General features: G+C 42.6%; 1 protein-coding gene across 7 annotated transcripts in view; it reads right to left on the bottom strand.

Moving 5' to 3' along the window:
* Positions 1–25,010, bottom strand: part of LOC140191360 (oxysterol-binding protein-related protein 6-like) — a 125,707-nt gene that overhangs the window by 82,737 nt on the left and 17,960 nt on the right. The window contains exon 1 of one of the 7 annotated variants that reach the window (XM_072248697.1): positions 4,566–4,699. The exons of the other annotated variants lie outside the window; for them this stretch is intronic. The gene's annotated coding sequence lies outside the window, so the exon portion shown is untranslated. Of the gene's footprint in view, positions 1–4,565; positions 4,700–25,010 lie in introns of those variants that run through there. 7 annotated transcript variants of the gene reach the window in all.

Below are 25,010 nucleotides of genomic sequence, written 5' to 3'. Positions count from 1 at the left end.
GTGAGGGAGAACCTCAGTAATCAGTCAAGCCAGGAAGTGTCATGAGTTGGTTAATACTAATTATGGTGATTCTTTTACAATGGGATGCAAGGAGCTTACTGGCCAATAGCCAGGAATTCAAGCACTTTATTAAAGAAATGGTTGTAAAACCGGATGTAGTGTGTATTCAGGAAACTTGGTTGAGACCAACTTTAGACTTTGTGGTATATGGGTATACAATGATAAGGAAAGATAGAAATCTAGGGGGAGGAGGGGGTTATGCTATGTTAATCAAGCAAGGTATACCATTATAGGGTACTGGAAAAAGGAGATGATCAGGAATACATAGTGGTGGAAGTGTGGGAGAGAGGGGGGGGAGTGGTTATAATTAACTACTACAATCCATGTAAAAGGTTGGATTTGGACAGCCTATTAAAGATACAAGGACAAAACAGACAAAGTAGTGTGGTGTGCAGATTTCAATGCTCATAGCACAATATGGGGGGGATCAGATTACAGATCCAAATGGAAAGGTAATTGAAGATTTGATGGAAGAAAGGGATTTGGTGTGTATGAATGATGGTAGAGGCACAAGGATAGATATAACAACAGGAACTGAGTCAGTGTTAGATATTACGTTAGTGTCTAATACCTTGGCTGGCATTAGTAACTGGGGGGTTTGGACTGCTTCAACAGTAGGCAGTGATCACTACCCAGTTTTGTGTTCAGTGGGTGAAAGAGTTGAAGTAAGACCAGGTGGCGGAACCCCAAAGTGGGTGCTTGAAAAAGCTGATTGGGGTAAGTTCCAGAAGTTGAGTGAAGAAGGGTTGACAAAGATTGATATTTCTGGAAATGTAGATGAATTAAACAGTCAGGTGACTTCAGCAATTATCATGGCAGCAGAAGGATCTATACCTAGGAGTAAAAATAGGATGAATAGAAAACTGGTACCATGGTGGACGGAGGAATGTTGTCAGGCTGTAAAAAACAGAAATAGAGCATTCAGGCTAGTTAAAAGAACCCATAATATGCAGCATTTGGTTCAATATAAGAAAGCACAGGCAGTGGTGAGAAGAACTATACGTCAAGCTAAAAGGGCAAGTTGGAGGAGTTTTTGCGACAAGGTAGGAAGAACAACACCTGTGGGAGAGATATGGGGAATGATTAAGAGGATGGGAGGAGATAGAAGGAAATGGGAATATCCAGTAATGATATCTGAGGAGGAAACTGCAGTCTCCAGTAGGGATAAGGCTGAGGTCATGGCCAAGTCATTTGTACTGATACACAGTTCAGAAAATTTGTCTGAAGAAGGGAAAGAATAATGAGCCAACACCCAGGTGTGTTAAACAGGAGGGAAGGAACAGATGATATAACTGATAATCCATTTACGTTAGCAGAAATGGTGAGAGCAATAAAGAGATGGAGACCAACCTCCCCAGGGAAAGATCTGATATGCTCTGTGATGCTAAAAAATCTAGGAGAAGGAGCGCTCTTGAAGTTGCTGCATTTTTATAACAGAGTGTGGGAGGAGGGAAGATTACCAAGTGCATGGAAAGAAGCAGTAGTAATTCCAATAAGGAAGCCTGGCAAGGATCCATCAAAACCCACTAGCTACAGACCAATAGCATTAACATCAAATATATGTAAGATAATGGAAAGGATGATAACAGAAAGGTTATCGTATGAGCTTGAGAAGAGGGGAATGCTGGCAAGTTATCAGAGTGGTTTTAGAAAGGGAAGGAATTCCATGGACTCAGTGATAATGTTAGAGACTGAAATAAGGAAAGCCCAGGCAAATAGAGAGTCAGTAGTGGCAGTGTTCTGTGACATTGAAAAAGCCTATGATATGATGTGGAAGGAAGGATTATTAATTAAACTGCACAAGATGGGGGGTTGGTGGGAGAGTTTTTAATTGGATTAAAGATTTCTTTTGTTTGGTAGAAAAATTCAAGTTCGGATTGGATCAGAATTATCAAAACAGTACATAGTGGAAAATGGCACACCTCAAGGTAGTGTGATTAGCCTGTTACTTTTCGTCATTATGATCAATGATGTCTTCACAAAGGTACCAGTGGATATAGGTAGGTCACTGTTTGCAGATGATGGGGCCATGTGGAAAAGAGGCAGGCACATGGACCATATAATCAGGAAACTACAAGAAGCAATTGATGAAGTGGTGGAGTGGGGTTATGATTGGGGATGTAGATTTTCAGTGGATAAAACTCAAACTGTATTTTTTTTTTTTTTTTTTAAACCAGGAAAAGGGTTGAGGTAGGGAAGAAGTTAAGGATGTATGGGGTTGAATTAGAAAGGGTTGCATCATTTAAATTTCTGGGAGTTATATCTGATTCACGATTAACATGGGCAGACCATATCAGGAAAGTTGAGGAGAAATGTGAAAAAGTAATAAATGTGATGAGATGTTTGACTGGTAGGGAATGGGGAGCAAGTTGTTCCGCGTTGAAGAGAATGTATGTGGCTTTAGTGAGATCTGTATTGGATTATGGAAATATACTATATGGATCAGCAGCTAGGTCTCTTATAAGGAAACTGGATGTGATTCAGGCTCAGGCCTTGAGAGTGTGCAGTGGGGCTTTTAAAACGTCACCAGTGTCAGCCCTACAGGTAGAAATGGGAATAATGCCTTTGGAACTAAGAAGGATGCAACTGATGGCAAACTACTGGGCTAACTTGCAGGGGCACAATGATTCTCACCCTACTAAAGGAGTGTTGCAGGAGTGCTGGGAAGAGGGGAGGTTTCAGAGGGATACCTTTAGTCGGGTAGGGAATGATACTGCGAAGGAATGTGGAGTGTTTGATCTGAGGATAAGTCCTTCAGTAGTTTATCCGGTTGTAGCTCCATGGAAGCTTGTATGGCCTGACATAGACTGGCATTTGTTACAGGTAAAAAGGAAAGGAAGATATAAAACTGATTTGGTAAATGCATTTAACTGTCATGTGATGGAAAAGTATAGTGATTATACTCACATTTATACAGATGGTGCGAAGGAACCTGAAACAGGAGTGACAGGGTTTGGGGTGGTAATACCAGCAAATGAAATTGGAATCAGCAGAAGAACATCTAATAAGTTAGGGGTGTTTACAGTGGAGATGCTGGCAGTGTTGGTTGCGTTGCAATGGGTGCAGAAAGCCAGACAAGTCAAAGCATTGATATGCTCAGATTCATCCTCAGTTCTAGCAAATTTAAGGTCTTTTCATACAAACAGTCGGCAAGATGTACTTTATGAAGTCCTTCAGTTAGTTACAAGAATTGCAAATCAGGGAGGTCAGGTAAAATTTCTAAGGGTTCCAGCACATGTAGGGGTGAAGGGGAATGAGAGGGTGGATGAGTTGGCAAAGAGGGCGTTAAAGAAAGAAAATGTGGAAATGCACATTAGTATCAGTAAAGCAGAGGTTAAGTGTGTAATCTGGGAAAAAGTCAACCGAATGTGCCAAGAAAGATGGGACAGGGAGGGGAAAGGGAGGCATTTATATCAAATACAAAAGAGTGTTGCAGTTACTAGGGTAGATAATGGAAACAGAAGAGAGGAAATTGTGTGGACTAGGTTAAGGCTGGGGCATTGTGCATTAAAAAACATTGAAAATAATAGGGAAACACCAGACAGGATTGTGTGAGGAATGTCAGGAAGAGGAGTCAGTAGAACATGTAGTTCTGAGTTGCAGGAAGTATGGGATACAGAGAGAGATGATGAGAATTAAACTAAGGGAATTGGGGGTGCAGGAATTCACATTAAAAGGGTTGCTGGCCATGGGTGAGAGAGCACAAGTCTGGGTATTTTTAGCGTTTTTAAGGGGTACAGGGGTTTTTTTTTAATAGGATATGACGAATAAACAGGAATAGGATACTAGGATGGTCAAAGATGGGAGGGTGAAGTGTAGGTTTGTGTGTGTGTATATTATATATATACACACACACACGCGCGTGCGATTGGGTGAAGGGATTTAGAATGTATGTCTAGTGCACATTCCGGAACAGAGGGTGGCGTAATGCACCATTAAGCTGGATGCCAACCGCCGTAAAACAAGATACAGACAGACAGAGATCCAACTGCTGATGAGTCAGTATCCTGGCAAAAACTACACCACGACGACAAAAGAACACTCTGTGAAAAGGTTACTGAAAAGCACAAGTCAGGAGATGGATACAAGAAAATTTCTAAGTATCCAATATCTCTTGGAATACATTTAATTCAATCATCAAGAAATGGAAAGAATATGGCACAGCTGTAAATCTGCAAGGAGCAGGCCATTCTCAGAAACCGAGTGACTGTGCAAGAAGGGGACTAGTGAAGGAGGCCACCAAGAGACCTATGACAGCTCTGGAGGAGTTACAAGCTTTATTGGGTGATATGGGAGAGACAGCACATACAACAACTGTTGCCCGGGTGCTTCACCAGTCACAGTTTTAAGGGAGAGTGGCAAAGAGAAAGCTACTGTTGGGGGAGAAAAAACCTCACATGAAATCTTGGCTAGAGTTTGCCAGAAACTGAGCTTTATGGTCATCAGACTAAATGCTATGTTTGTCGTAAGCCAAACACCGCACATCAAAAACACATCATCCCTACCGTGAAGTATGGTGGTGGCTACCTCATGCTGTGGGGATGCTTTACTGCAACAGGCGCTGGAAGGCTTGTGAAGGTAGAGGGCAACATAAATGCAGCAAAATACAGGGAAATCCTGGAGGAAAACTTGATGCAGTCTGCAAGAGAAATGAGATTCGGGAGATTTGTTTTCCAGCAAGACAATGACTCCCAAGCACAAAGCTACATAGGAATGGCTTAAAAACAAAAAGATTAATGTCCTGGAGTGGCCAAGTCAGAGTCCAGACTTTAACCCAATTGAGAATGCGTGGCTGGACTTGAAAAGGGCTGTTCACTCACGATCCTCATGCAATCTAACAGAGCTTGAGCAGTTTTGTAAAGAATGGGGAAAAATTGCAGTGTCCAGATGTACAAAGCTGATAGAGACCTACGCACACAGACTCAAGGCTGTAATTGCTGCCAAAGGTACATCTACTAACTTGAAGGGAGTGAATACTTTTGCAATCAATTATTGTTTTATAGTTTTAATTAATTGAGATCACTTTGTAGAGATCCATTTTCACTTTGACACAAAAGAGTCTTTCTGTTGATCGATGTCAAAAAAGCCAAATTAAACCCACATTAGCAAATTTACCGATGACACAAAGCTGGGTGGCAGTGTGAAATGTGAGGAGGATGTTATGAGAATGCAGGGTGAATTGGACAGGCTGGGTGAATGGGCAGATGCATGGCAGATGCAGTTTAATGTGGATAAATGTGAGGTTATCCACTTTGGTGGTAAGAACAGGAAGGCAGATTATTATCTAAATGGAGTCAAGTTAGGAAAAGGGGAAGCACAACGAGATCTAGGTGTTCTTGTACATAAGTCACTGAAAGCAAGCATGCAAGTACAGCAGGCAATGAAGAAAGCTAATGGCATGCTGGCCTTCATAACAAGGGGAATTGAGTACAAGAGCAAAGAGGTCTTTTTGCAGCTGTACAGGGCCCTGGTGAGATGACACCTGGAGTACTGTGTGCAGTTTTGGTCTCCAAATTTGAGGAAGGACATTCTTGCTATTGAGGGAGTGTAGCTCACAAGGTTAATTCTCGGGATGGCGGGACTGTCATATGACGAAAGATTGGAGCGACTGGGTTTGTATACTCTGGAATTTAGAAGGCTGAGAGGGGATCTTATTGAAACATATAAGATTACTAAGGGATTGGACACGCTGGAGGCAGGAAGCACGTTCTTGCTGATGGGTGAGTCCAGAACCATAGGCCACAGTTTAAGAATAAGGGATAGGCCATTTAGAAAGGAGTTGAGGAAAAACTTTTTCACCCAGAGAGTGGTGGATATATGGAATGCTCTGCCCCAGAAGGCAGCGGAGGCCAAGTCTCTGGATGCTTTCAAGAAAGAGATGGATAGAGCTCTTAAAGATAGCGGAATCAAAGGATATGGGGATAAGGCAGGAACTGGATACTGATTGTGGATGATCAGCCATGATCACAGTGAATGGCGGTGCTGGCTCGAAGGGCCAAATGGCCTATTCCTGCACCTATTGTCTATTGTCACTGTGATTCAATGTTGCAAAACAATAAAACATGGAAACTTCCAAAGGGGGCTGAACTTTTTTTTTATATAGGGGATATATTTTTATGTTTTTTTTTAAATAGATGGACTTTACAAAAGACCCTGACATCATATCAGTAAGGGTAAAATTATGCAAGTAACTAGAAATCTGACAGGTTTTAACTAAAAGCAGGAATGTGATGCATTAGGGGTAGGGCTTGCATCAATGCTTCCCATGGGAGCATTAAACTCCTCAGTCTGAGGTGCAATCACCAAATTGGGAAACCTGGCCGCTGATTTGTCCTCTAAAAACAAAATAACCAGATCACAGAATTAGACCTACAGTAAGTTCATCTTCTTAGAAGAAAGACATCATTAAAGTGGAAAGAATACACAGAATATTTACATAGAAGAACGTTGACAGCACTGGAGGGCCAGAGTTACACGGAAATGCTTGAGTTGTATTTGTTGAAGTATAGGAGTCTGAGGGGTGACCTTATAAAATCATGAGGGACACAGAATGCAAGCCATCTTTTCCCAGAGAGAGGGAATCAAAAACTGTGGATATAGGTTTAAGGTGAGATAAGAAAGATTTAAAAATGACTCCAGAGGCAATTTCTTCATGCAGACAGTCGTGCATATACAGAACGAGGCGTCAGAGAAAGTGCCTGAGGTAGGTACAATGGCTTTTAAAAGACACTTGGACACATGCATGGATAGGAAATGTCTAAAGTGATAGGAGCCAAATATGGGCAAATAAAACCAGCTTAGTGGCCTGCACAGTTGGCATGGACCAGATGGCTGAAGGATGTTTCCATGATGTACGACTAATAATTGTTTAGTTTTTGTAATATTGGTTGAGGTATTGGTCAGGACTGGTGGATAACTCTGCATCTTTCTTCAAAGCAGTGTCATAGGAGCTTTTATATCCAACATAGCATCAAGGCTCTGTTGAATATCAGATCAATAAAGAGCGGGGCACCTCCAGTGGTGAGTCAGTCTCTCAGTACTTCATTCGAGTGCCAACCTGAATTTCTGTGCTGAGAACACCAGGGTGCCCTATAAAACCACAAATTTCTGACTGCCAACAGACAAAAATGCAGTGTTGATGTTTCAAGGTCAATCACTTTTCACTAGAACTGGAAAAAGACATTGCAGGCTTTGAACAGAGAAATAGGGAAACAGGAGGGGAGCAATGGCAAGAGGCAAGGTCTGTGACGCAACTGGACGAGTTATTAAATGGCAACATGGATGCAAATCTCCATCACAGAATGGTCGTGCAGTGGTTAGCACAATAGTGTTACAACTCAGCGCGTTGGAATTCAGAGTCCGATATCCTCCCCATGACCTTGTGGATTTCCTCTGACAGTCCAAAGTCATACCGTCAGTAGGTTAATTGTCAATTGTCCTGTATTTAGACCAGGGTTAAATAGGGGGGGGGGGGGGGTTTGCTGGGCAGTGGAGCTCGTTGGGCCGGAAGGGCCTGTTCTGCACTGCATCTCTAAATCAAAATAAAACTTGCTTTGTTCACTCCTTCCTTTCTGTGTCACTGCATCTCACAAACTTTTTCAGCTCCTACACAGCTCATCAATTTGCCATATTACCCACCTTCCTCTCACAGCATTTACTGCCAGACTCTTAGTTCAATAACAGAAAATGCTGGAGGAAGTCAGCAGATCAGGCAGCATCTATGGAAAGTTAGGGTTGTAACCCTTCATTTGGATTGAAAGATAGAGGGGATGGATCCAGGATAAAAATGTGGGGAAGGGGTGAAGCAAAAGCTGGCATGTGATAGACTGATCCTGGTTTTTTTTTTGGGGGGGGGGCGGAGGATGATGGGGAGAATGAGAATGGCATTTGAAACTGGGAGGTGATAGGTGGAAGTAACAAAGAAATCACAGAACCAGGCCTCTCGACCCATCCAGCCCATGCCTAACTATTAATCTGCCTACTCCCATCATCCTGCACCCAGACCATAGCCCTCCATTCCCCTCCCATCCAAGTATCTATCCAAAGTTCTCCTCAATGCTGAAATCAAGCACATATGCACCACTTCCACTGGCAGCTCACTCCAGACTCTCACCACGCTCCGAGTGAAGTTTCCCCTCAAATTTCCCTTAAACATTTCACCTTTCATCCTTAACCATGACCTCTAGTTGTGGTCTCGCCCAATGTCAATGAAAAAAGTTGCTTGCATTTTGTCTCTCTATACCCCTCAAATTTATATATTTCTATCAAAACTCCCTTCATTCTCCTACATGCTAGGCTTCTTAACATAAAACTACACCAGCTTTATATTTAGGTGTAGTACAACAACAATGTGCACAACATGTTTAAGATATCAATTTGAAAGCAGTAGAGACTGGGATTACCAGAAATTTAAAAGGTTGCATGCCAGTCAGAAATTACTGTTCAAAGTCTACAGATTGACTATAGTCCAACCAGGCAACACAACAGTGACTCAACACAGAAGTGTAAAATTTAGCACTGAGGTTCAGGGATGCAAGAACAAAAGATATGTATCAAATGCAAATCCTGCTGCCTCACCACGCTTCCCACCCCCACCCCTGCTTCTCCACCACTTCCCTACCTGTGAGGTCTCTAGCTTTTTCAATATCTGGTGATAAGTCATCAATTTTTAGTTTTCAGAATACAGGGTAGAAACTGAAGGAAAAATACCTCACCCAGGAATCTGTGCAGTGAAGAGTAGTAGTAAACTTCTACAACTGCACTTGCCCCATGACGCCCATCGTATTGAACCACACCCCCCTCCAATACCCCCAAAATGAGCCCAGGACAAAAAAAAACCACTTTGGGGTCCATTTCTGCTGCAGACAGTTCAGCAACAACCAAGAATCAAAGCAGAGAATTTCTCAACAAGTTTGGCTCATTGCATACCAAACAGAGCTTCATTTAACATTGATAATATCAATGGGCCAGTAATTCTCCAAACAGCAGCCCTGTGACCAGGCTGGAAATACTATGCACAATGCTATTACAACTCTACAATTCCTCCCGGTTTGAATCGTGCATCTGACCTCAGGTGGATATTTGAGTCCATTAAAGAATTTTCTCCACTCAGAACTCGAGCCACCACCCATCCATATTACTCGCATTCTATAAATACAAAAGCTTGTGAATAAAGAGGATGTGACACAAGCCAGGCTTGAGATCATAGACCAGAACAAGAGTGCCTGAACTCTAATCACAGTGATACTGCACAAGCTCTACTCCCACTGTCTAGGCCAGGCTCTCTTCTCGCTGCTGCCATCGGGATATACAGGAGCTGCAGATCCCACACCACCCTTCAACCATCAGGCTCCTGAAACAGTGTGGGTAACTTCACTTACCCCTACTCTGAACTGATTCCACAACCCATGGACTCCTTTTCAAGGATTAACTCACGATCTCAATATTATTTATTATTTGCAGCTTGCCTTCTTTTGCACTTTTTTTTGTCCAGCACTGCGTAGTTTTTCCCCATCGTATTTCTTTGTATCCACTGCGATGAAAATGAATCTCATAATATAATGGTGACACACATGTACACACAGTACTTTGGCAATAAATTTATTTTGAACTTTGTCCTTTAAATTCTTGCTTTAGTGACTATTACTCATTTTGAACCTCAAGTAGTGGAAAATTACTTAACCACAAGCAGCAAGAAAGTCGATCTTGTTGATGTCATATCAGACATCTATATGTGGGCTGCTTTTTCAAGTTCAAATTTTTAGCCAATAAACAATGACAAAGAACTAATGTGGAAAAGATGACATTGTGCCAATACACAAAAACAAATAGTAAATAACACCGAGAACATTTATGCCGCCAAATGAAACAACATTCCTCTAGAGCAAAATACACAGTACATACAACTCACACACAAAGAAATATGACCACAAATAAATTAATAAATAAAATCTATTCCAGAAGATTGACATTTAGAACAAGGTGCATTTACAACACAAGTTAAAAAATAAACAGTATAATGCTACTGGCACTTCTTAAGTGATGAGACCTGGGTGGTGGCAGGGAGTTCAGTACTCCACAGCCTGGGGGAAGAAGCTGTTTCCCATCTGAATAGTTCTTGCCCTAATGCTACGGTACCTCCTGCCTGATACTATGAGGCTAGATTGTGGAACAGATGGGACACAGTGCTCCTGATAAATATCTCGGATGGGTGGCAGAGAGTCCCTGATAATAATCTCAGCAGTCTTCACAATCCTTTGTAGGGTCTTGCGGTCAGATGGGAGTATTCTCTGATGTTTAGAGGGTAAGGGAGCAATATAACTTTACACAATATAAAGAAGAAAATATACTATTGACAGTCTACAAGTTCTGCTGCTTAGCCGGTCTAGCACCAACTTGAAAGCAGAATTTTTATACATTACAACTAGGCCTTTCAGGAGTGAAATGAACAAACATTTCAATTCAAAGTTGCAGAAACTGGGAACTCTCCAGGTCAATTGTAAGTTTAAATCTATTGTTAAAGTACTGGCATCAAAAATATCAAGATGTCTCAGTTACAAAGTGCTATGCAGGCACTTTCAAGATGCAAGATCATTACAGGGTAGACCATCAAGTCAAGGGTCCATCTCATTGTCCATCCAACAGTAGGGGAGGAGTCCTTGAGTCTAGTGGTACATGCTTTCAGGCTTTAATATTTCCTGCCAAATGGAAGGCAGTGAATGAAGAGAATTTAAGGGAGGTTCATCAGAAAATTACAAGACCATATTAAAACAAAAGTGAGTTAAAAGTGGGTTATAGGAATGACATACAATAGTCTGGAACATCTGCCAGTCCAGCATCAAAGTCCCAAGTGAGATTATGAGTCTGCCTGAAAATAGACAGGAGTTCTATCATCACACCAATAACTTCATATGACTAGGAACTGAATTTTAAGTCTATATAGATACACTCATTAGAATAGTCTCCAGTTCGTTAATATATTCTGTCATCTTCCTGCACAAGGGATCTTACTTTAAATGTACATAAAACTATGAAGGAGTTTGATAAGATAAATGGAAAATGATCCCAGAGGGAGAGGGCAGGGAGTGGGAGAATGCAGAATCCCAAAACAAAGACTGAATTCAAGAGAAACTCAAAGAAAACTTCAGCTGGAAATATAGAGCACAAGAAATAGGAGGAGTAAGACAAATCTGCTCTACCATTCCATCTCTGGTGATTTATTATCCCTCTCAAACCCATTCTCCTGCCTTCTCCCTGTCACCTTTAACACCCTTACTAATCAAGACTGTGTTATATACACACACAATTAAACTGTATGTGTCATAAAATGGATTATCGCATTGTAAAATCATTCAAGCACAAACTTGCATCCTAGCAACACTTAACATTTGAATTGTGAAGTTTCCTGAAATGTTAACACCAAAGCATTAAAGAAATATTGGGGCAGATGATCAAAAGCTTGCTCAAAGAGCTAGAATGCTCACATTTGTTGAGCAAGCAGTGAGTTGGATAAACATTTAGTTTGTAGAACAAGGTAGGCCACCTAGCAACTCTGGTCAGACCACAACTGACACCTGCCTTATCACTCATCCTAATCACTAGAGCTTAGCAACATACTGACCATTCCGCACTATAAACAACATTTTTGTTCTAATTGTGTTCATTCTTGTGAAAATTGTGTTTATTTTTATGAATTCCACTTATCTGATGCGATGTTCCTGTGATGTTACTGCAAGTTTTTAAATTGAACTTTGACATACATGTACTTGTGCATATGACAATAAACTCAACTAACTGCATTCACTACTTCCAGAAAGATGGAGGGCCTGATAGACATTTCAGAATCAGAGTTAACATCACCAGCATATGTCATGAAATTTGTTAGTTTAGCAATGCATGATAAATATAGAAAATAAGTATATGTATACTAAATAGTTACATTAAGAGTGCAAAAACAGAAATAAGAAACAGGTAGTGAGGTGGTATTCATGGGTTCAATGTCCATTTAGAAATCAGATGGCAGAAGGGATGCATCACAGAATGTGTGCCTTCAAGTTTCTATACCTCCTTCCGAATTTTAACAGTGAGAAGAGGGTAATGGGGGTCCTTAATAATGGACGCTGTCTTTCTGAGACACCACTCCTTGAAGATGTCCTGGGTAGTACCCAAGATGGAGCAGATTAATTTTACAACTTTCTGTAGCTTCTTTTGATTCTGTGCAGTAGCCCACTCCCCCATACCAGATGTGATACAGCCTGTCAGAATGCTCTCCACAGTATATTTGTAGAAGGCTGAGTGTTATGGGTGACAAACCAAATCTCAACTCCTGATGAAATATAGCCATCTTGTCTTCTTTATGGCTACATCAAAATGTTGGGACCAGGTTAGATCCTCAGTGACATTGACACCCAGGAACTTGAGATTGCTCACTCTCCACTTCTGATCCCTCTATGATGATTGACTCATCTTCCTTTATCTTATCCTTCCTGAAGTCCACAATCAACCCTTTGGACTTACTGATGTTGAGTGCAAGGTTGTTGCTGTGACATCACTCAACTAACTGGTACATTTCGCTGCTGTACACCCTCCCGTCTCCATCTGAGATTCTGCCAACAATCATCAGCAGATTTATCAGAATTTATCGATATTTATCAGAATGGATGCAGGAATTAGGGATTTTACCTACAAGATTCAGATGAATACTTGGTGATAGATCACTATGATGCAAAGGAGACTGAAAAGAGATTCGATGGAGTAGAACACAATTATAACGTTCAGATGTTTAGATTAGGCAGAGGAGGAAGCATTATTCCCAGTACCCAATGATGCAGAGACCAAATGCACACAGGGGATATGGTGTGGGGTGGCAGGCTATGAAGATAAGTGGCTTAAAGTAATGACCTAGAACTCACTGCATGCAGGAGAGGTGGATATTGAGATGAGCAAAGATTTCAGAAGGAAATTGTATAGGTACTCAAGAGAAGTAAACTTGCAGGGCAAAAGGGGGACAAAAGCCTGATAGAACATAGAACAGTACAGGCCCTTCAGCTAGTGATGTTGCCCTGACCTTATAACCTACTCTGGTATCAATCTAACTCTTTCCTCCTACATAGCTCTCCCTTTTTCTGGATTCTCCACTGACTGGATAGCTTTATGGAGAGCCAATAAGGACTTGATGGGCTGAGCAGTCCATCTTCTATACTATAAAGACTGTGCAAGTAGCATGTCACATCTGGAGGCAACAGACGCAGGGACAAGCAGCAGCCAGGCTGAGATGAAGGCCACATCACACATTAGAGTTGGAAATCTATACCAATAGCACAGATCAGGAACAAGGAATCCGGCATCTCTTCCATTTCCTGAGCATCTGTGCTCACCCTATTTCCCGCCACTTTAACAGCAAGAGTTTTTCTTGTCCTTACCTACCACCCCATGAAGCGTCCACATCATCCTCCGCAACATCTCGAAAGGGATCCTACCACCAAACACATCTTTACCTCCCCCCACTCTCCGCTTTCCACAGGGTTCACTCCCTCTGTGATTCCCTTGCCCATTCGTCCCTCCCCACTGATCTCCTTCCCGGCACTTATCCCTGCAAGCGGCCACAATGCTACATCTGCCCATTCACCTCCTCCCTCACCTCCATTCAGGGCCCCAAACAATCCTTCCAGTTGAGACAACACTTCACCTGCAAACCTGTTGGGGTAGTCTATTGTGTCTGGTGCTCCTTATGCAGCCTCCTCTACATTGGCGAGACCTGTCGTAAATTGCGGGACCATTTCACTGAGCACCTCAGCTCCATCCACCAAAAGCTGAACTCCCCAGTGGCCAAGCATTTTAGTTCCCATTCTGACATGCCAGTCCATAGGCTCCTCTTATGCCAAAATGAGGCCACCCTCAGGGTGGAGGAGTAACACCTTATATTCCATCTGGGAAGCCTCCAACCTGATATCAGGAGAAATTTATGCTCATGCTTAAAAGAAAAATTCCCACTCCCCTCACCTCTTCTTCTATTCCACACTCTGGCCTCTTACCTCTCCTCACCTGCCTATCACCGCTCCCTGGATCACGTCCTCCTCCTCCTCCCCTTTCTCCTATGGCCCATTCTCCTCTCCATTATATTCCTTCCTCACCAGCCCTTTACCTTTCCCACCTACCTGGCTTCACCCATCACCTTTTAGCTATACTCCTTCCCCTCTCCAATCTCTAATTGTCTTCCCTCTTCCTTTCCAATCCTGAAGGAGGGCCTCAACCCGAAATGTCAACTGTTTATTCACGTCCATGGATGCTGCCTGACCTGCCAAGTTCCTCCAGCATTTTGTGTATGTTGTTTAAGATGATAAAAGTCTGGGTTATCTCAAATGGGAAGCATTGGAAAGAGCTGGCAAATGCAGTTTGTAGCGGGGCCCAGATCTCAGTCACATTTGTAACTGTTGACATTAAGCAGCAGATCAGAGGTAGAGGTCCCAAATTTGCAGTCAGCCACTCATGGAAGTTTCACCAGTGTATTCCACCATGAAGAATCCATCAAAGCAGCAGCACTGACCTGCCTAATCAATTTCAATGCAGGGCAGCGTGTGCAAGAATTAATCTTTTTACTTTTATTTTAATACTCAAGTTCACTTCGGAGCACTTTCAAAATCAGTTATTAAAATATTCTTTATCTGATGAGCTTTTAAGAGTTTTAGAAAGTCAATACACTTGACTCGGAGTTGTGTACTGCTTAGCTGGCTGTCAAAACATTTCTTATTGCACTAGTTCTGGACTCTCCTGTTGACACAAAATAATCTGCAGATGCTGGGATCAAAGCAACACTCAACACGCTGGAGGAACTCAGCAGGTCAGGCAGCATCAGTGGAAACGATGAGTCGACGTTTCGGGCCGGAACCTTTCATCAGGACTGAAGAATGAAAGATGGGGAAGGATTTGAAGAATGCTTGTAGCTTCAGTTGAAAGACTAGTAATTTGAAAATCAAAGGGGTGGGGGAGGGGAAGCATTGACATCATAGCCCTGAAAACAATGGGTAGTAGAAGGAGGAGGTGGAACCATGAGGGAGCTGGGGGAGGGGGAAGAGTGAAATAGGGATAGAGGAAGGGATGGGGAGGGAATTACCAGAAGTTGGAGAATTCTATGTTCATACCAAGAGGCTGGAGACTACCTAGACGGTATATGAGGTGTTACTCCTCCAACCTGAGTTTAGCCTCATCATGGCAGTAGAGGAGGCCATGTATGGACATATCTGAACAGGAATGGGAAGCAGAGTTGAAGTGGGTGGCTACCGGGAGACCCTGTCTGTTGTGGCAGACAGAGTGGAGGTGCTCGACGAAGCGGTCCCCCAATCTGCGTCGGGTTTCACCGATGTAGAGGAGGCTGCACCGGGAGCACCAGATGCAATAGATGACCCCAACAGACTCACAAGTGAAGTGTTGTCTCACCTAGAAGGACTGTTTAGGGCCCTGAATGGTGGCAAGAGAGGTGGTGTAGGGACAGGTGTAGCACTTACGCTTACAGGGATAAGTGCCAGGTGGGAGATCCGTGAGGATGGATGTGCGGATAAGGGAGTCGCGGAGGGACCGATCCCTGCGGAAAGCGGAGAGGAGTGGAGAGGGAAAGATGTGCTTAGTGGTGGGGTTCTGTTGAAAGTGGCTGAAGTTGCGGAGGATAACTTGCTGGATCCGGAGGCTGGTGGGGTGGTAGGTGAGGACAAGGAGAACTCTGTCCCTGTTGTGGTTGCAGAAGGATGGGGTGAGGGCCGAAGTGCGGGAAATGGAGGAGATGTGGGTGAGGGCATCATTGATGACGGTAGAAGGGAAACCACGATCCTTAAAGAAAGAAGACATTTGAGATGTCCTGGAACGGAAGGCCTCATCTAGGAAGCAGATGCAGCGGAGATGGAGGAACTGGGAATAGGGAATGGCATGTTTGCATCCGACAGGGTGGGAAGAGGTATAGTCGAGGTAGTTATGAGAGTCAGTGGGCTTGTAGAAGATGTCAGTGGACAGTCTGTCTCCAGAGATGGAGACCGAGACATCAAGGGGAGAGAAGTGTCTGAGATAGACCAAGTGAATTTGAGGGCTGGGTGGAAGTTAGAAGTAAAGTCGATGAAATTGATGAGCTCAGCATGGGTGCAGGAAGCAGCACCAATGTAGTCGTCAATGTACCGAAGGAAAAGTTGGGGAGCAGTACCAGAATAGGTTTGGAGCACAGACTGTTCCACATAACCAAAGAGGCAGGCGTAGCTGGGTCCCATGTGAGTTCCCATAGCTACACCCTTAGTCTGAAGAAAGTGGGAAGAGCCAAAAGAGAAGTTATTAAGTGTGAGAAGCAGTTCCGCCAACCGGAGGAGGGTAGTGGTGGTGGGGAACTGGTGAGGTCTATTATCCAGGAAGTAGCGGAGTGCTTTTGAGGCCTTCTTGATGGGGAATGGAGGTGTATAAGATGTATACAAGATGTATAAGGTGTATACAAAACCCACCAAGAATGTCATCTCTCTGTAGTCACAGACAGAAAAAGCACAGAAGCCTGGACTGAAGCATGGACTCACTGTTTGCGGACTGACAGCCAACAGCTTCGGCCCTCCAAGTTTTTAATTGGAAGAAGCTTCAGTTGAACGGACAACGAACCAACCCATAAACACGGCCTCATTATTTTTGCTCTCTATTTGTCTGTGTATTGCGCTGTACTGCTGCTACAAAACAACAAATTTCATGACATGCTGCACGTCAGAGATATCAAACCCGATTTTGATTCTCTTGCCAATACAGTCCTGGATGTCAGATAGGTAAATGACAGCATGATTTACAGACTTGCAGAGGTTGAGAAACTCAATGCCTGATGGGAATCTCATCAGTTAATAGCTGAGGTGTAAAATTACAGATCAGAAATTGGAATCTGTGGAATAAAATGCTCATCACAGGGGAGTGATAATGACCCCATGTTGAATGACATTTGGAACCCAATCCTGTGCGGGGTTTAAAAATAAGCTTGATGCACATCAAGGACACCGAAACCTTTGTAGAAAGCTCTGGGCAGTGGGTGGGCTCAGTAAAGAGGTGGGTATTGGGTTCAAGGACAGCTAATTCTCATAAATATATTAAATAGTTCTTAAATATCTAAGAGACAATTTGAGATGTCGTTATGATGACCTATGCAGAAATCAATGTCCAAACCATTAGCAGAATGGTATTTCCCCTACAATACGTGAAGCAGCAAGTGCATAGGTGGAGGTTATGGTAAAGAAAAGTGACATCCTCCAAGACCACTTTGGTTCCAATACACCATTTGCTCCCACTCATTTTGTTTACTGGAATGCCTTTCTTGTAAATGGCTTTGCTGCAAACCATTTGTCTGAAGTGATCAGCTCTCACAGAGCAGAGCTTGGCTGTCAGCTACTCCACAAGATGTCTTCTCTGTGGCACACAGCATCTGCCCCTAGTCATATTCCAGAACACATTGATGTTGGATTAATAAAGAACAACTGGTTCTGCCAACTTACCGAACATTGAAAGGCCCTGATAGAGTGGACATGGAGAGGATGTTTCCTGAAGTGGGGGAGTCTCAGACCACAGGGCACAAGCTCAGAATAGAAGAACACCCCTTTAGAACAGAGATTGGGGTGGGGGGGGGGAGAAGAACTTCTTTACCCAGATGGCGAGTGAATCTGTGGAATTCACCACATGGGCTCTCCCACAAAAAGCCAAACGAAAATGATGAACCAGTGGACTGAGAGATACAATAAGGGTGGGGCACACACAATGAGAAAATAAGACAGCAACAAGGCATTACTGACACCAAGGTCTCTGCCAAGCAAAACCACACTTTGAATTTAATCGTCCTTAAAGGAATTTGAAGCATTCCATTAAAAGAAACACAATCCAAGAAACAAAATTTGCTAAGTAGAAAATGCTGGCAAAGGCCAACTTGGTTTCAGCAGCTCCGTCCTTTATCCCAGGGTTCTACTTGAAGTAAGGTTTGCCACAGTGGTTCCATAAGGTACAGGAGCAGAACTAGGCTATTAGGCCCATCAAGTCTGCTCTGCCATTTAACATTGTCATCTGTGGCAATGAATTCCACGGATTAACCACTTTTTGACCTATCTCTGTTCTAAAGGGGCGCCTTAATATGTTGGGGCTGTGCCCTCTGGCCCTAGGCTCCCCACTATCTTTTCAAAGCTCACTATTGCTAATACTTGTTTAAGATTCAATGAGATACCCCTCATTCTTCTAAACTCCAGCCATCAAACACTCCTCATACATTAACTATTTCATTCCCCAGATCGTTTTCTTGAACCTCCTCTAGACCCTCAGGGACTCAAATTATGGCAGCATAGTATGATGGTTGCACAACAGGAAATAGCAGCGATGGGTGATTGGGACAGCGGCCAAGCTACAAACATGAGGGAAAATTCACTATTGATACATCCACCACACTACCCAAACAGGTTACCAACAAATGGAAATGACTGCAGGTCAATTCACTCCAATAAACCAGGAACTACTAATCAACTCTTATCCAACTGCTCTTCCTCCCACCTCTGAATTTTAAATATATTCACATTTCAAAATGATGCAAATCAATTTCCACCCTGATATTTATGACCCCAATTCCCTCCCATTACGGTGACTTCCTGTGATATTATAACGCCTCCTGCATTCCTGTCTCATGACCCAGTATCTGGAGTTCAGTCCACAAAATGAGTCACCTCAAAGCCTCCCTAAAATGTCCTCTTTAACCTGGATTTCTAAAGTCATCTTTTCTAGCCTCTTTCCTCAACATACGTCTGTGAAGTTATCCGCATTGGAGACATAATGGTTACATGTGGGACCCCTACCACTCCCACTGTCACACACACAATCAAGGTTTGACACCATAGATCGTAAGATACTACAGGAGTCATTCAGCCCAATTTGCTCTACCATGCAATCATAGCTTATTTTTATTTCCAACCTTACTCTCACCTTTCCCCCCCATAACCCTTAACCAATCAAGAACCACAATTTCTTCCTTAAATACACTTTGCCTCCACAACCCTCAGTGGGTATGAATTCCACAGATTCACCACCATGTGGTTGAAGAAAGCCTTCATCTCAGTTAGCCTGAGGCCGTGTCCTCAGATCCTAGACTCTCCTACTAATGGAAACATCCTCACCACATCCACTCTAACTAGGTCTTTTTAGTACTCAACAGGTTTCAGTGAGATTTCTCCCCACCCCAACCCCCATCCTCCTGAACTCCAGTGAGTACAGGCCTAGAGCCATCAAATGCTCCTCATACATTAATCCTTCCATTCTTAGGAACTCTTTATGAACTCCTCTGCACACTCTCCAGGGCCAGCACCTTTTCTTAAACAGGACCTAAAATTGCTCACAATATTCCAAATGTGGCCTGACCAAGCCTTCTAAAACCTCAACATTAAATCCTTGCTTTTATGTTCTGATCTTTTCAAAGTGACTTAACATTGCAGTTGCCTGCAAGTTAACTTTACAGAAATCCTACAACTGGAACTCCCAAGTCTCTTTGCAGCCCCAATTTCTCACTTAGTCTTGTCTCACTTAGAAAATGGCCTTCACCTTTATTCTTCCTACCAAAGTGCATAACTTTACACTTCCCTGCACTGTACTCTATCTGCTACCTCTTTGCTCATCCTCCCAACTCATACAAGTCCTGCTACAGACCCCCTGCCTCTGCAATACTACAATACTCTGCAATACTTTTACCTATCTTGGTATGTGTGGTAAACCTGGCCTCCATCTCATCAGTTCCTTAATCCAAATTATGTACAAAATGAAAAGTTTTGTTCCCACACACACACACCCAGGGAATTTCACCAGTCACCAGCAATTATTCAGAAAATATCCTTTATCACCACTCTCTGCCTTCTGCTAGTCAGTGAATTTCCTGCCCATGTTCAGACCCTGCCTCTAACACCTGGGCTCCTGTTTCGCAGCCTCATGTGCAGCACCTTGTTAAAGTGCTGTCCAAGCAGTCCTGTCCAAGTCTATCTCTGCCCCCAGCTGGTACACACACAAGCTTATTGAGACCTCAGCTGCTGATCATACTGAGATTAACCACATTTCTCCCCACCCCAGCGCCTCACACTCCAGAGAATGAGCACCAGCTCATGAATGGTCAGTTTAGATTACCTACTCAAATTCCCAGTAGTGATGGCAACATCCATAAGGATACATCTTGCTTGGGGAAAACAAGACTCCTGCTCATCCAAGTTTCAAAAACAGTGAACTAAGAATTCTCATAGGTAATAACATCTCCCCCTCATTGACAACCAACATAGGTGCACCTCAAGGATGTGTGCTCTATTCTCCCTACTCTTGTGACTGTGACTAGGCACAGCTCAAATGCCACCTATAAATCCGCTGATGATACCACTGTTGCTGGCAGAATCTCAGATGGTGATGAGGCTTACAGGAATGAGACAGATTGGCTGGTTGAGTGATACTACTACAAATTTGCACTCAATATCAGCAAGACCAAGAAATTAATTGTGGACTTCAGGAAGGGGAAGATGAGAAAACACGCACCAGTCCTCATTAATTATTATTTGCTGATGTTACAACTATATTTTGTAGAGGGGAACATCTAAAACAACTTTTGGATACAGTGGAGAAAGAACTAAAAATTATAAAGAAATGGTTTGATACTAACAAATTATCATTGAATCTAAGTAAAACTAAATTCATGATATTTGGAAACCGTGTACGAAACCCATATAGTAAACTTAGAATAAATTATGTTGAAATTGATAAAGTATCTGAAACAATTTTTTTTTTTGGAGTGGTAATAGATAATAAATTAAGCTGGAAACCACATAAATTATGTCAAAGCAAAAATGTCAAAATCTATTGCAATACTGTACAAAGTGCAAAATTTCTTAAATCAGGAATCTTTGTATACATTATACTGTTCACTTATAGTCCCACACACGACTTACGGTGTAGAGGTATGAGGAAATACATACAAAACAAATACAAGCTCAATTTTTCTACTCCAAAAGAAAGTCAATAGAATTGTAAATAAGACAAGTTATTATGAGCCAACCAATCCACTATTTATTCAACTAAACACTTTAAAATTCAGAGATTTCATAGATTTAAAAATAATACAAATTATGTATAAAGTAAAAAATGGACAGCTACCACAAAGTATCCAAAGTTTGTTTAAAATGAGAGAAAGTCAACATGATTTGAGAGGAACATGTACATTTCAAAAACAAAGGATAAGAACAGATGTAAAAAATCATTGTATTTCAGTCAGAGGGGTGAATCTATGGAACAGTTGTAGTGAGAATTTAAAAACATGCACCACACTTAACAAGTTTAAAAAATTATTTTAAAATAATTTAACAAATATTAAAATACACGATTTAAAATGAATGGGAGTAATGTAAATAAATGATACTTAGAATTGGATTTTGTGTTAAAAGATTATGAAATTTTTTTGTTTTGATGTGATGATTGATGCCAAATATGTGTTGTATAAGAGGGGTAGGCATAACAAGCTGTGGCTTCAGCCTACACCCTTTCAGTCTGTTTTAAAGAATATCTATTTTTTTTTGTTGCAATTATGTCCTACGAAATAGTCATTATGAAATAATTGAAAATGATGCTTTTTGTTATGTTTGTACAGACCGAAATAAATTTCATTCATTCATTAAGGGGTCAGTGGTGGGAAGGGTGGGCAGCTTCCAAGTTTCCTGGTGTCAGCTTCCCAGAGAATCCATCCTGGGCCCAATATATTGACGTAATCACGAAGAGGGCATGCCAGCCGCTATACTTCATTAGGCATTTGAGGAAACTTGGTATGTCACCAAAACCTAACAAATTTCTACAGATGTCATTCTGACTGGATGCATCACCACGTGGTGTGGAGTCTCCAACGCACAGGATCGGGAAAACTGCAGAGGATTGTAAACTCGGCCAGTTCCATCACAATCACAAGCCTTCCCACCGTCAAGGACATCTTCAGAAGGAAGAGCATCAAGGTGTTGGCATCCATTATTAAGGACCCTCACCATCTGAGGCATGCCTGTTTCTCATTACTACCATCAGGGATGAGGTACAAGAGCTAAACACCACAATCAGCATTTCAGGAACAGTTTCTCTGCCCTCAGATTTTTGAACAGTCTATGAACACTACATCACTATTCCTCTTTTGCACCATTTATTTATTGCAATTTTATAGTTACAATATTTTACTCTTTTCTTTTAAAAAAGGTCTTGCTGCTACCCGCAAAACAAATTTCACAAAATGTCAGTGATAATAAATCTGATTCTATCAGGAACAGAGACAGGATGCCCAGAGCTTGTGCAGACTACCTATCAGCCAAGCTAAAGGACTCAAAAGGCTGCAAAATGCAAGTCTAGTAGCAACTTTAAGATTAAAATAGTCAAATTGGGAATCAGAATTATCACTGACATACATCAAATTGGTTGTTTTACAGTGAAGGAGGAAGCCTTCTTCATGATTGCATCAATACATTGGGCCCAGGATGGATTGCGAGGGGTTGATGCTCAGAAACTTGGAAGGCGCTCACACTTTCTACTGCTGACCCCTCACTGAGGACTGGTGTGTGTTCTCCCAACTTCTCCTTCCTGAAGTCCACAATCAATTCCGTGGTCTTGCTGACATTGAGAGTAAGGCTGGTACTACAACACCACTCAAGCTCATTCCCATATGCCCCCTTGTCACCATCTGGGAACATGGTATCATTAGCTTATCTGCTATCACCTGCTCCAGCTGCCTAAGATTCTGCGGTGGGACTCTGCCTGGTACGAAAAGTTCAGAGCCAACCACACGCCAGCCAGACAATGGTTTTTGAAACAGCTCAAGTTGCACTTCTAGTGACAAATCAAATTTCATAAAGGGATGGATCTTGCTCAATGGGTACCAAGTCAAGTGTGCCTTACATCTCTCACTTATACACAGATCTTTCAATAAAAAGGTTAAAAATATCATGAAGGATCTCACCCACCCTGCTTATGGAGTGTTTGTTCCACTCCCGTCGTGGAAGAGGCTACATAACATCAACGCCAGGACCAACAGACTCAAAAACAGTTACTTCTCCCAAGCCACCAGGGTGATCAACACCTCTCCCTATTGACCTACATCACCACTACACACACATTGCACATAAAGTGATAAGTAATCAGTCTATGTATACAAGTTATTTGTCATTGCATTTGTAGGTCTTTCATATTTGTGTTTTTTTTTCTTTATTGCGCTCTTTACGTTTAGTTGTTTTTTTTTGAAATCCTGAATCAGATCCAGAGTAACAATCTTTTTATTTTCCTTTACACTCACGTACTAAAGAATGGCAATAAGCAATCTTGACTTCCTAGCTCTGAAGCTGCTGAGTAGTGGACTCATCCCAATACATCCCAGGCACATCCCTCACCACCATCCACAGTGCTACATGTGACAGAGTTTATGTTGAAGCATTATCAAAGATCCCCACCAACCAGGCCATGCAGTCTTCTTACAGCCACCGTCAAGCAGGAGGTGCAGAAGTCTGAACTCCACACCATCAGGTTCAGGATCATTACTGCCAAGTGCCTGAAGAAGGCGACATCCATCATTACAGACCCTCACTGTCTGGAATATGCCTCCTTCTCATTACTACCATCTGGGCTACTTCCCTTCAACCATTCAATACTGCAACCAATTAGCACAATCCTAGTCACCACCCCAGTATGACCACTTGAATCACTTTGTACTACAGCTTTTCCAGTTCTAATTATGTTATTTTGTGTAAAACTTACTGTTAATTTTTCTTTAATTGCTGCTTATCTGATAGCATGTGTCTGTGATGCTTTTTCAAGTTTTTCATACATGTACTTGTGCATACAAACTCTACTGAGTGTCATGCAAAAGTGTAGACAAAGGAAAATGTTCAAGTTTAATTTTCATTCAACCATACATGATAACCATGAATATGAACAGAATAGCATTACTCCAGGGTCAAGGTCCAAAACAGTATCAACAGTCATACACAGTACAAGGCACACGTAGCACATAGCATAGCAGTAAACATACAGTCACACAAAAAGTATATAGTTCAAGACCCAGAGTCGCTGAATGTTGCAGCAGTCTACAGTTGAACACAATACAGCTCGTCGTCTGCCGAGCGAACACTAGAGGCGCCACGCCACCTCCAGCACTCTAGTAGAGTGCACTGATTCCGATGCCTCTCTCCTGGATGGACGCAAGCAGGCTACAGTGCAGCTTGCGACCTCGTCCTTGTGACAACCAGCTCCCCTACCGTCCACCAATAAACCAGTGAATTGGACTTGCAGCATTCCACATTAACAATGACCAACAGGGTCTTGCGATCACAAGAAAAGTGATGAAGATGATCACTTGCTGTTAGACTGCACACCTGCTTCGTGCACCCACTCAAACGCCTCTCTGACACAGGCAGCATCATGGCCTGCACCAAGTCCAGCTCCTTCAGTCTATCCGCCAACGGGCAACTCGCTGATGGGGTAGACCTGCAGTACTTTAAGTTCTTATGCCTAGCAAGATCTTGCAATCGTAAACAAAAAAAGGCAACAACACCTTTGGTTGTTGACCCTGTAGGATCCACTGCTTGAAGGATGTGCTCAAAGCTTCTTTGAAGCTTATATCCCCATAGAAACCTCTGGCCCATCAATGCTCAATGTGGAGCAGCTGTATTCAGCCTGAGCACACACCCCTCAGCATCAGCGGCTCCACAGTGGAGAGAGTGGAAAACATCAAGTTCCTTGGGTTGCAGATCTCGGACAATCTCACCTGGTCCAGGAACACCACTGGGATTGTGAAACGGGCCCAGCAGAGATTGCACTTTCTGAGGAAGCTTAAACAAGCATCACTCCCCACGATCATCTTAACTACATTATTCTACAGAGGTGTGGTTGAGAGTGTGCTGACCTTTTGCATCACAACCTGGTACTCCAGC

The sequence above is a fragment of the Mobula birostris genome, chromosome X (genome assembly GCF_030028105.1).
Source record: "Mobula birostris isolate sMobBir1 chromosome X, sMobBir1.hap1, whole genome shotgun sequence".
Lineage (NCBI taxonomy): Eukaryota > Metazoa > Chordata > Chondrichthyes > Myliobatiformes > Myliobatidae > Mobula > Mobula birostris.
This window is presented reverse-complemented; position numbering and strand designations above follow the sequence as displayed.